Source organism: Lagenorhynchus albirostris, chromosome 6, assembly GCF_949774975.1.
Source record: "Lagenorhynchus albirostris chromosome 6, mLagAlb1.1, whole genome shotgun sequence".
Classification (NCBI taxonomy): Eukaryota; Metazoa; Chordata; class Mammalia; order Artiodactyla; family Delphinidae; genus Lagenorhynchus; species Lagenorhynchus albirostris.
The window spans coordinates 102,289,200-102,302,119 of record NC_083100.1 but is presented as its reverse complement, the minus strand read 5'-3'; positions in this window follow the sequence as shown (position 1 = coordinate 102,302,119).

Genomic DNA, 12,920 nt, shown 5'->3' with positions numbered 1-12,920 from the left:
AACTACTAGAGCTAATCAATGAATTTGGTAAAGTTGCAGGATGCAAAATTAATGCACAGAAATCTCTTGCTTTCCTATACACTAACAATGAAAGATCAGAAAGAGAAATTAAGGAAACAATCCCATTCACCACTGCAACAAAAAGAATAAAATACGTAGGAATGAACCTACCTAAGGAGGTAAAAGACCTGTACTCAGAAAACTATAAGACACTGCTGAAAGAAATCAAACATGATATAAACAGATGGAGGTATAAACCATGTTCCTGGGTTAGAAGTATCAATATTGTGAAAATGACTGTACTACCCAAAGCAATCTACAGATTCAATGCAATCCCTATCAAACTACCAGTGGCATTCTCTACAGAACTAGAACAAAAAAATCTTAAAATTTGTATGGAGACACCAAAGACCCCGAATAGCCAAAGCAGTCTTGAGGAAAATTAAAAGAGCTGGAGGAATCAGACTTCCTGACTTCAGACTATACTACAAAGCTAGAGTAATCAAGACTATATGGTACTGGCACAAAAACAGTAATATAGATCAATGGCACAGCATAGAAAGCCCAGAGATAAACCTACATACCTATGGCTAACTCATCTATGACAAAGGAGGCAAGGATATACAATGGAGAAAAGACAGTCTCTTCAGTAAGTGGTGCTGGGAAAACTGGACAGCTACACGTAAAAGAATGAAATTAGAACACTCCATAACACCACACACAAAAATAAACTCAAAATGGATTAGAGATCTAAATGTAAGACCAGACACTATAAAACTCTTAGAGGAAAACATACGCAGAACACTCTATGACATAAATCACAGAAAGATCCTTTTTGACCCACCTCCTAGAGAAATCGAAATAAAAACAAAAATAAACAAATGGGACCTAACGAAACTTAAAAGCTTTTGCACAGCAAAGAAAAACATAAACAAAACGAAAAGACAACCCTCAGAATGGGAGAAAATATTTTCAAATGAATCAAATGACAAAGGATTAATCTCCAAAATTTACAAGCAGCTCATGTACCTAAATATCACAAAAACAGCCCAATCCAAAAATGGGCAGAAGACCTAAATAGACATTTCTCCAAAGACAATATACAGATTGCCAACAAACACATGAAAGGATGCTGAACATCACTAATCATTAGAGAAATTCAAATCAAAACTACAGTGAGGGGCTTCCCTGGTGGCACAGTGGTTGAGAATCTGCCTGCTAATGCAGGGGACATGGGTTCGAGCCCTGGTCTGGGAGGATCCCACATGCCGCCGGGCAACTAGGCCCATGAGCCACAACTACTGAGCCTGCGCATCTGGAGCCTGTGCTACTCAACAAGAGAGGGCGCGATAGTGAGAGGCCTGCACACCGTGATGAATAATGGCCCCCGCTTGCCACAACTGAAGATAGCTCTCGCACAGAAACAAAGACCCAACACAGCAAAAATAAATTAATAAACTCCTACCCCCAACATCTAAAAAAAAAAGAAACAGAATTTCTCATGTGACTCATAAAAAAAAAACCTAAGTGAGGTATCACCTCACAGCAGTCAGAATGGCAACCATGAAAAAATCTACAAACAATAAATGCTGGAGAGGCATTCACGGGAGAAAAGGGAACCCTCTTGCACTGTTGGTGGGAATATAAATTGATATAGCCACTAGGGAGAACAGTATGGAGGTTCCTTAAAAACCTAAAAATAGGGGCTTACCTGGTGGCGCAGTGGTTGATTGTCCACCTGCCGATGCAGGAGACACGGTTTCGTGCCCCGGTCTGGGAAGATCCCACATGCCGCAGAGTGGCTAGGCCCGTGAGCCATGGCCGCTGAGCCTGCGCACCCGGAGCCTGTGCTCTGCAATGGGAGAGGTCACAACAGTGAGAGCCCCGCGTACAGCAAAAAAAAAAAAAACTATAAATAGAAGTACCATACAACCCAGCAATCCAACTACTGGGCATATACCCTGAGAAAACCATAATTCAAAAACAGTTATATACAGCAATGTTCACTGCAGCTCTATTTACAATAGCCAGGACATGGAAGCAACCTAAGTGTCCATCGACAGATGGATGGATAAAGAAGATCTGGCACACATATAGAATGGACTATTACTCAGTCATAAAAAGAAACAAAACTGAGTTATTTGTAGTGAGGTGGATGGACTTAGAATCTGTCCTACACAGTGAAGTAAGTCAGAAAGAGAAAAACAAATACCGTATGCTAACACAGATATATGGAATCTAAAGAAAAAAGAAAGTTTATGAAGAACATAGGGGCAGGACAGGATTAAGGACACAGACGTAGAGAAAAGACTTGAGGACACAGGGAGGGGGAAGGATAAGCTGGGACGAAGTGAGAGAGTGGCATGGACATATTAACATTACCAAATGTAACATTGGTAGCTACTGGGAAGCAGCCACATAGCACAGGGAGATCAGCTTGATGCTTTGTGACCACCTAAACGGGTGGGATATGGAGAGTGGGAGGGAGATGCAAGAGGGAGGGGACATGGTGATATATGTATATGTATAGCTAATTGACTTTGTTATACAGCAGGAACTAACACTCCACTGTAAAGCAATTATACTCCAATAAAGGTGTAAAAGCAAAAAAAAAAAGAATGCCCAGAGATAAACCTATACACCTATGGTCAACTAATCTATGACAAAGGAGGCAAGACTATACAATGGAGAAAAGACAGTCTCTTCAATCAGTGGTGCCGGGAAAAATGGGCAGCTACATGTAAAAGAATAAAATTAGAACACTCCCTAACACCATACAGAAAAATAAATTCAAAATGGATTAGAGACCTTAATGTAACACAAGACAGTATAAAACTCTTAGAGGAAAACCTAGGAAGAATACTCTGACATAAATCACAGCAAGATCTTTTATGATCCACCTCCTAGAGTAATGCAATAAAAAGAAAAATAAACTAATGGGACCTAATGAAACATAAAAGCTTTGCAAACCAAAGGAAACTACAAACAAGACGAAAAGACAACCCTCAGAATGGGAGAAAATATTTGCAAATGAATCAATGGACAAAGGATTAATCTCCAATATATATAAACAGCTCATGCAGCTCAATATTAAAACAAAAACAAAAACCCAATACAAAAATGGGCAGAATATCTAAATAGACATTTCTTCCAAGAAGACATAGAGATGGCCAAGAAGCACATGAAAAGCTGCTCAACATCACTAATTATTAGAGAAATGTAAATCAAAGCTACAATGAGATATCACCTAACACCTGTTAGAATGGGCATCATCAGAAAATCTAAAAACAACAAATGCTGGAGAGGGTGTGGAGAAAAGGAACCCTCTTCCACTACTGGTGGGAATGTAAATTGCTACAGTCACTATGGAGATCAGTATGGAGGTTCCTTAAAAAACTAAAAATAGAATTACCATATGATCCAGCAATCCCACTACTGGGCATATACCCAGAGAAAACCATAAATCAAAAAGACACATTCAGAGCTTCCCTGGTGGTGCAGTGGTTGAGAGTCCGCCTGCCAATGCAGGGGACACAGGTTCCTGCCCTGGTCTGGGAAGATCCCACATGCCGCGGAGCAGCTGGGCCCATGAGCCATGGCCGCTAAGCCTGCGCGTCCAGAGCCTGTGCTCCACAACGGGAGAGGCCACAACACTGAGAGGCCCACGTACCGCAAAAAAAAAAAAAAAAAAAAAGACACATTCACCACAATATTCATTGCAGCACTCTTTACAATAGCCAGGTAATGGAAGCAATGTAAATGCCCACAGACAGACAAATGGAATATTACTCAGCCATAAAAAAGGAATGAAATTGGGTCATTTGTAGAGATGTTGATGGGTCTAGGGACTGTCATACAGAGTGCAGTAAATCAGAAAGAGAAAAACAAATATTGTATATTAATGCATACATGTGGAACCAAGAAAAATGGTAGAGATGAACCGGTTTGCAGGGCAGAAAGAGACACACAGATGTAGAGAACAAACGTATGGACCCCAAGGGGGGAAAGCCGTGGGGGGATGGTGGTGGGATGAATTGAGAGATTGGGATTGACATGTATACACTTATATGTATAAAAAAGATAACCAATAAGAACCTTCTGTATAAAAAAATAGAATAAAATTCACAAATTAAAAAAAATAAATAAAATTTAAAAAATAAAACAGGAAAAAAAGTTCTTCCCTTTGCATAGATGTATTTATACGAATGAATTATTTCCATGCTTATATCTATAAATACAAAAAACAGGAATAATATCTACCTTGAACCAAAAAAGAACCCACCAGTTACACAGAGGAAAACCCTATAAGGGCACTTGCTCCAGTGGTAAACAATTCTGAAGTTGGTCAGAGGTAGGGAATCGTCTCCCATGCAGCCAGCAGCTCCCCCGCATGGAGCGCCCTCAGTGCAAAGCTGGGGGACCGTGCCAAGGCGTTTCCGAGTAAACGTGAGCTGAGCCCCAGGCCAGTTGCTGCTGAACTATTCCCACCCATCCCAGGTAAAACACCTGAATATATACAAGGACTTGAAAGCCTAGAGGAAGGGCCATAGAGCCACACGAGTGACAGCATGCCGGCCGACTTGGTGCCTGCAGGCCAGCCAGGATGGTCCTGGCCCCGGGTGCTCTTCTGGAAGATTTCCATTTCCCTGCCTGAGATACCCGTCCTGTCCCTGCCCCCACTGCTTTTTTCCTTCCTCACCTCTGCCCAGGGAGAAATTCCAGCAGCAGGTATGGGTGACACATCTTCTTCTTTAGCAGGTGGCAGCCTGGCAACTGCTGCAGAAAGTCCAGCAGAGCCCCACTCACACTGGGCCACCCACAAAGCCGTGGCCTCTCACTCCCTCCCACCAGCCCAGCCCCGAGACTGCTGACAGGGCAGAGAAAATGGCGTCAGGCACGGCTGCAGGGGCTCTTGCTGCCTGGAGTGGTATTTATATCTCAACCCAGGCACACCTGGGGAGGGCTGGCCGGCACGGTAAGGCTGCCCAGGTCAGCCAATCATCACCACTCAGGGGCTCACAGAAAATGGAACTTGCTGAACCGGCCAGGTCCAAGGAACAGGTGTGGGCTCCTGAGAGTCAGGATAGACAAGGGGCTGCAGCTTTGGCTTGTTTTCTAATCATTTTATCTGGCCCATGAGTGGGAGACAACTTCAAGAAAACCCTCTCCTAATGAGAGGAACCCAGGAGTCAGGGAGAGGAGGGGTGGGTGGTGGTTGGAGACAGAGGCCTGGTGCCCCGGGTGCAGTGGAAGTCTCTGGAAGACCAGGTGGAGGGAGGCCACACGGAGTGATGCCCAGGGTCACAGACCTGTCGCAGCTGCTGTTTGTTAGTTCAAGTCCTGCTCTGAGGTGCTCTGTGTCAGCTCTGAGCGACAGGTGAGCTGGGGGTGCTCTGCAATGAGGGCTATGTGCACGGTTCCTGTGTGCCCAGCCCTGCCACGGTACCTGCAAAGGTAGCTCTGTATCCTGGGAGGGGCCTGACCACGAGAGCCCCGTGGGCTGGGGTGGGGGTGGGGTACCTGCCCAGGTGAGCTCCATATTCTGGGATTGGTCTGACCACGAGAGCCCCATGGGCTGCTGGGGACCTGGTAAAGGATGTCAGGACAGTCAGTGAAGCCACCGAGGATATACCTCCAGTTGCTCCTAATTCCTACACCCTGCTGGTCATTCTACCAACCACCAGGACATGGTATTCTGTATTAGTCTTCAATGATGCCTTCTTTTGCATTCCATTAGTCCCAGAGTCACAAGAAATTTTGGCTTGTGAGTGGCAGGACTCAACATACAACTAAAACAATAATTCCGGGCCGTCTTGCCCCAAGGGTGCAAAAATTCCCACACCATCTTTGGGGAAAGCTTAGCTAAAGACCTAAAAGTTCTACCTCTGGAAAAGGAAACCCTCCTTCAGTACGCAGACGACATTCTGATCGCCAGCCCTACTAAGGAGGCCTCTGAACTACCAAGCCAATAAAGGATAGAAGTTGTCCAAGAAAAAGCTCAAATATCACAGACTGCGGTGACCTGCCTGGGCTTCATTCTCACAGAAGGTCGGAGAAGCCCATCCCAGGAAAGGGAAGAAACCATTTTCAGCCTTACCCCTTTCTAAAACTAGAAGACAGCTTAGGGGTTCCTGGGGAGGCCAGGGTTTGCTGCTTCTGGATCCCTAACTACAGTCTACTAGCTGGGCCTCTATATGAAACACTGAAAGGAAAAGATGATGATCCTTTTGAATAGAATCCAGAAGTGGCCTTTCAAGAATGGAAAGAGCAGTCAATTCAGACCCTTGCCCTGGAACTCCCTAATTTAGCTAAACCCTTTGACCTTTACATTCCCGGTGAAAGGTGAATCGCCATTGGAGAATTAGTGCAAAAACTGGGACCACTTGAAATGGAACAATGCAAGAATGCCATCCAGGTAGGATAAACTACGGTCACCAAGGGGCTTGGCCCACTGCCACATCTGGCCAAGATACTGGCGGTATCTAAAAACCTGGAAATCAGCAGCCCAAAAGGCCACCTCCCTCCTAAGGGAAAAGGACCCCACGTGGTGATCCTAACCACCAACCATGCCCTGAAGTTGCAGGGTTCGCTCCGTGGACACACCGACCTCGAGTGAGGAGGCCCTCCGACTCCAACATCCAGAGAGATAACCGGGGGCAACAGGGCACCATGACGACTCGTGTGAACATCACTTGACCTGGAGTTTCTCTCATAAAACAACAAGAGTGTGTCCCAAAAGAGTAGACTACTGCTTGCAGGACCTACTGCACCCAGAGGGGAGCTAATAATCTTGGCGGGGGAACCGTATATCACACTGTCACCATAGAAAAGCCTACAGACACCGTGATGATGGTGGCCAATAAGACCGGCTGGACTCCTGTTTACTTCAAAAGGCTGTTGACTCAGTGGCCATCATGGTCCTTGATCACCACTGACCCTGGACTGTCTGGGAGTTGAGCGGGCAGGGCTCTGACACCTGGTGCTGTTTGTACGTTAATTCAGGGGCCTAATTGAAGAAAGCGCAGACTACTGGTCAGAGCATCTAGGCTGGCAGAAACGGTCAGCCTAAGGTGGCCGAACAAATGTGGGGCGGGGTGAAACCGGCCCCCACAGCGTCTCTGCACATCTCTTTCCTGGACCCTTAAAGGTCATTAGAATCTATAACACTTCCAATGCTGGTGCTCAGGTGGATGAGCAGGGAGGCAGGGGGCCTGGGGACAATCAACGTCACCTGGAGGCTGCTGGGGAGAAGCTCTGACCCTCGCCCCCGGGTATGAGGGCTCCCAACTCAGCACTCAGCAGTTACAGAAGAAGGGTCTGCACCCTCAGCACTCCAAGAATGAGGAACGGGACAAAAGGCAGAGGAGGGGTTTGTCCCCAGCAAAGCCCATTAAAAATCCCTGGGAGATAAAAATAGAATCTGGGCAATAAAGTCAAGTCTAACCTTTTTTATCCTTTGTGCTTTGTCTAATTTCATGTGCTCCTAGGGTCCCGCATGCAGAGGTTCCACACCCGGCACTTCAGACCAGATTTCCTAGTGCAGAATGGTTGGGTCGACACGTCAGCTCCTGGGGCCCAGTGCAGACTCCGCGATATAGAGCCTGAGCTGCAGCCAACCCGGCCCTCGAGAGCTCCGCCCCCTCCCTCCCACTGACTCTGACAGGATCTCTACACAGCAGCCCAGCCCACAGCCCACGGGGTAGTGCATGCTCTCACCTCTCCATTCTCTGATCAAAATATAAAGTTTCCTTGGCTTGTGAACCAAACTCAGTCTCGATCTGTTGGCCCCAATGACACTGGGCAGGGGGACACTTGTTGGGGTCCACTCTGGAGGATCAGTAACAGAAATTGAGACTATTGTAACCTCAATGAACAGATGTGTGAGCCAAACTGTAGTTAACATAGAACAGTGTATAAGGCTCGGGTAAAATAAGATGTTTCTAACACTTCCATTTGATATTTCCATCACTTTATTATAAGCAAGTTCAGTGAAAAGGTTTGTCTTATTTGTCAGGTCAATATTAGAGAAACGAAGTGATTTCTTTCCAAGGATGTACATCTAATAATCTTGGTTAAAGCTTCAATCTTGTTTTAAATGCTTTTCCATTGAAAATGCTACCTCTCTTTCAGCTCCCCCATTTCTGAGAAGTATAAAATCTTATAATTTATTATTACCAAAGGGGAAAGGTGGGAGGAGGGATAAACGAACAGTTTGGGATTAACACATACACACTGCTATGTATAAAATAGATCATCAACAAGGAACTACTGTATAGCACAGGGAACTACACTCAACATTTTGCAATAACCTATAAGGGGAAATAATCTGAAAAAGAATAGATATTTTTATTGACATCATCTATCAATGACAGTTAAAGTGTAACCTAAGGGAAGCTGGTGGTGAGTGCTTCTGACCCTGAAGACTTCAATCATCTAAAGTTTGGATTCTGCCTACTTCCCAAGGCCCTTAAAGAACATATGTGTAGCCGTAGCTTAAAAAATTCCCCAGTTTGGGTTTCGGGGAGACACTGATTTTGAAAAAGCCCTGGTGTTCTCCTTACATGAATGGGACTCCTCCTACTGCTAAAACATGTCTGTCACACCCAGAGGATGGTATACCGTCTGATCGGGAAGAGTTTGGAAAAGGCATCTCATCTCCTCATCTCCTGGTGCTCGGGTTCACCCCTCCAGCGTCTTTACTAACAGTCTCCCCACTTGGAGATGTCAGCACTGTCAACATCCTGTTGCGTACAGTTTGGAATTTGTCCAGAGGATGAAGCGGAAGGATGAGGAACAATGAGAGACAAGTCCTACGTGTTCAGACAGGCACATGTCACTCTAATTTCCAATCAGGAAGACGAATTGACCAAAGCCTACGGTTGCCCATGGAAACAGTATAGGGCTTGAGGAAATCCCACTGCTTTGTGGCCAGTTCCCATAAACACAAGTTGAACAATGGAACTCAGGGGCAGTAAAATTCACGAAACTGCAGAGTTGAAAATATCCATCACTGAAAAATGTCTTGAGGAAAGTCAGAGAAAAGGACTTGTAAGCAAGGGAGAATGGCAGGAAAGGGATTTGAGGAGGTAGAAAGGACTCGCCATTAAGCACAAGAAAAGGAGCTGAACATTGCCAACATTGCAGTTGGCCAAAAAGCGTGTATGCGTTTTTTTCTGTATATATTCAAGAAAAGGGCATACGCTTTTTTAGCCAACCAAACAGGTGGGCACTGGAAGTCAATACTACAAAAGATAATCACTTCGCATCAGTCAGAAGAGCCATCCTCATAAAGCGTAAACAACAGAAATGCAGGACAGGGCAAGGAGAAGAGGGAGCCCTGTGAGACTTATAGTGGAAATGTATATTGCCAACGGCCATTCTGCAGAAGTGTATTGTGTTTACTAAAGCATCTAAAAAATGAGCTACAGAGCATAGGGCACTTGCACTCATGGGCGTATATCTTGGGAAAAACAAAAATCGAGAGGACACAGGCACCCCAATGTTTACCCCCTCTCTGTTTAAAAGATCTTCAACTAGGATATAACTTAAATGTCTCTGGAGAGAAAAAATGGATAGAGATGTGGTACTTAGGTAGAGTGGAATACTATTCAACCTGGAAATCAATGAAATATGGCCAGTTGTAACAACTCCGGAGGAGTTACGTATGATCATTCTAAGTGACATAATTCAAAAAGAAAAAGACACATATCATAAGATATCACTTAAAGGTGGAATCCAAAATGGCTACACATGAAATAAATTACAAAACAAAAACGTAGTCAAATATGTAGAAAACACGCATAAGGCTGCTAAACGGGAAAGGTGGGGAGGGGTGAGGCATCATCCAGGAGGTTGAAATTAGCAAAGATACCATTCCAAATACCAAACTGATAATCAACAAGGCCTACGCGGTAGCTAAAAGAACTGCACTCAGCACACTCAAGTCACCGGAAAAGAATATATACGACTGGTAAGAATCTGAAAAAGAATTTATTGATGTCTCTCTGTACGTGAATCAAGTGGATGTACAGCAGCAAGAAACAGAGCTTTGAAAATCAGCTGTAACCAATAGAGTAATAAATTGAAAAAAATAAACGACAGAGAGACAGAGAAAACCTCTTACAACTTTTCCTCAGGGACGGTGATGCAACATGGATTGAACACATCTAGACCCACAGCAGGATGAGACATAAGGCTGGAAACTGTTTGCACTAAGAGAAATGTGAGGTTGGGTGAGGAAATGCACACCCTTTAAAGTAATACTATCTGGTACCCATTCAATGGGTCCCAAATCTGCAGGTTCAAGGGATCTTCCTACAGCTAAAACATGCATGGAAAACCCAGAGGACTGTACACCATGTGATCGGGAGATGTGTCTAAAATGCACCTCATTTATCCTCTCCTGGTGCTCCTGTTCACCATTCCAGCCACGTTACTTAGAATCTCCCCACTTGGAGAATCAGCACATTTCAACTTCTGTTTCACACATTTTGCAAATTGTGAGGAGGATGAACGGGAAGAGGGGGAACCAATGAGAGAATAGTTGTAGGGGTTTGGACGGGCACATATCACTCTAATTTCCCATTAAGAATAAGAAATGAAACAAGGCTCAGCCCGCCTCGCCGGAGCCAAAATAGGGCCTGAAGCAATCCTGCGGGTTTGAGGCCAGCTCACAAAAGAGCAACTTAAAAAATGGAGCTCAGGGTCACTGCAATTCACAAACCTGCAGAGTTATAAATGAAAACTAACGTCCAAAAATATGTTGAGGTAAGGCAAAGAAGAGGATCTGAATGCAAGACAGAATTGCAAGAAACAGATTTCAAGAGATAGATTGGACTCATCTTTAAAGCGCATGAAAAGCGGCAGAATTTCGACAATGATGCAGTTGGCCCAAAAGGGCGTATGCGTTTTTTCCTGATTATATCCAGGAAAAAACGCATACGCACTTTATGGGCAACGAAGCAAGCAAGCAAGCAATGCAAATGTGCACAACAAAGAAGTCTCATTTCCCACCGGTCAAAAGGGCCATCCTAAAAAATTGTAAAAACCAGAGAGGCAGGACAGGCCATGGAGAACAGGGAGCCTTTATATGCTGATGGGCAGTGTGTGAACTGCCGAGAGCCACTCTGGAGAAGTGTATGGTGGTTCCTAAATCATCTAAAAAACAGAGCTACAGAGCATAGGACACTTCCAATCATGGGAGTATATCTAGGGAAGTCTAAAAATCAACAAGACACAAGCACACCACAGTTTAGGGCTACTCTGTTTACAAGAACCTCAACTTCAGTACACCTTAAATATCCCAGGAAAGAGAACAATGGATAAAGAAGATGTGGTACTTATGTACAATGGAATATCTCTTCACCATGAAATCAATGTAATAAGGCTAGTAGAAGGATAAAGAGTGGATTTAGGTCCGATAATACTACTTGAAATAAGTCAAACAGAAAAAGAAACATATCATAAGATATCACCTATAGAGGGAGGGTAAATATGGCTGCACAAGAAATGAATTACAGAACAGTGTCTCACATTTAGAAAACACACTTATGTCAGCTTAAGGGGAAAGGAGAGGTGGGGTGATACATAAAACCAGAGTTTGAAATTAGCACAGATACCATTCAATAAACCAAATAGGTATTAGACAAGATCTACACCTTGCTCGATGAACTGGCCTCAACACACCCTATACACCGCAGAGAAATATATCTGAGTAATAAGAATCTTAAAACCCATGTATTGATCTATCTCCATAAGGGAATCAAGTGTGTGCAGAGCGGCACAAACACAGCAGTGAAAATGAGCTAAACCCCATTATAGAAATAAATTTTAAAAACAAAACGCAGAAACAATCAAAGAGAGAAAAATTCTTACAAAATTTGCTCAGGGGCTGTGATGCAACCTGGATTGATCATATATAAACCCACAGCTGGATGAGACATAAGGCTGGACACTTGGGGCTGAGAGGATTGGTGAGCTTTGGCAAGCAACTGCCGAAAGTTTAATGCAATACTTCATGCTACTCATTCCAAGGGTCCGAACACTCCAGGTTGAAGGGAATCTTCCTACAGCTAAACCATGCTTGGGAAACCCAGCGACTGGTATACCATATGATCGGGAAAGGTTTCTAAAACGCACCTCATTTTTCCTCTCCTGGGATTCCGGATCGACATTCCAGCCACTTTACTAACAACATCCCCACATGGAGAGTCAATGCCTTTAAGTTCTGGTAGCGCACGGTCTGCAGTTAGTGCGGAGGATGAATGGGAATAGGGGGAACCAGTGAGAAACTAGCTGTAGCAGTTTCAACGGGCACATGTCACTCTAATTTCACATCAGTAAGAAGAATGAACCAAAGGCACAGCAAGGTGCCCCAGAAGAATAGGGCCTGAAGGAATCCTGTGGTTATGAGGCAAGATCACAAAAATAAGAGCTGAAAAATGGAGCTAAGGGCCACTGCAATTCAAAAACCTGCAGAGTTATAAAGGCCAACTATTTTCAAAAAATATATTGAGGTAAGGCTATGAAGAGGCAATGAAAGCAAGGCAGAATTGCAGGAAACCGATTTCAGGCGGTAGACAGGAATTGCATTGAAAACATATGAAGAAAGTCAGAACCTCGACAATGATGAACTTGGCCAAAAAGGGCGTATGCGTTTTTTCCTGAATATATTCAGGAAAAAACGCATACGCCCTTTTTGGCCAACCAAGCAAGCTTGCAAAGGAAATCTGCACTACAATGAAGTCTCACTTCCCCCCGGTCAAAAGGGCCATCAGAAAAAAGTGTAAAATCCAGAAAGGCAGGACAGGCCATGGAGAACTGGGAACCTTCTTATGCCAAAGGGCAGGATGTAAATTGCCAACAGCCACTCGGGAGAAGTGTATGGTGTTTCCTGAAACATCTAAAAAACAAAGCAACAG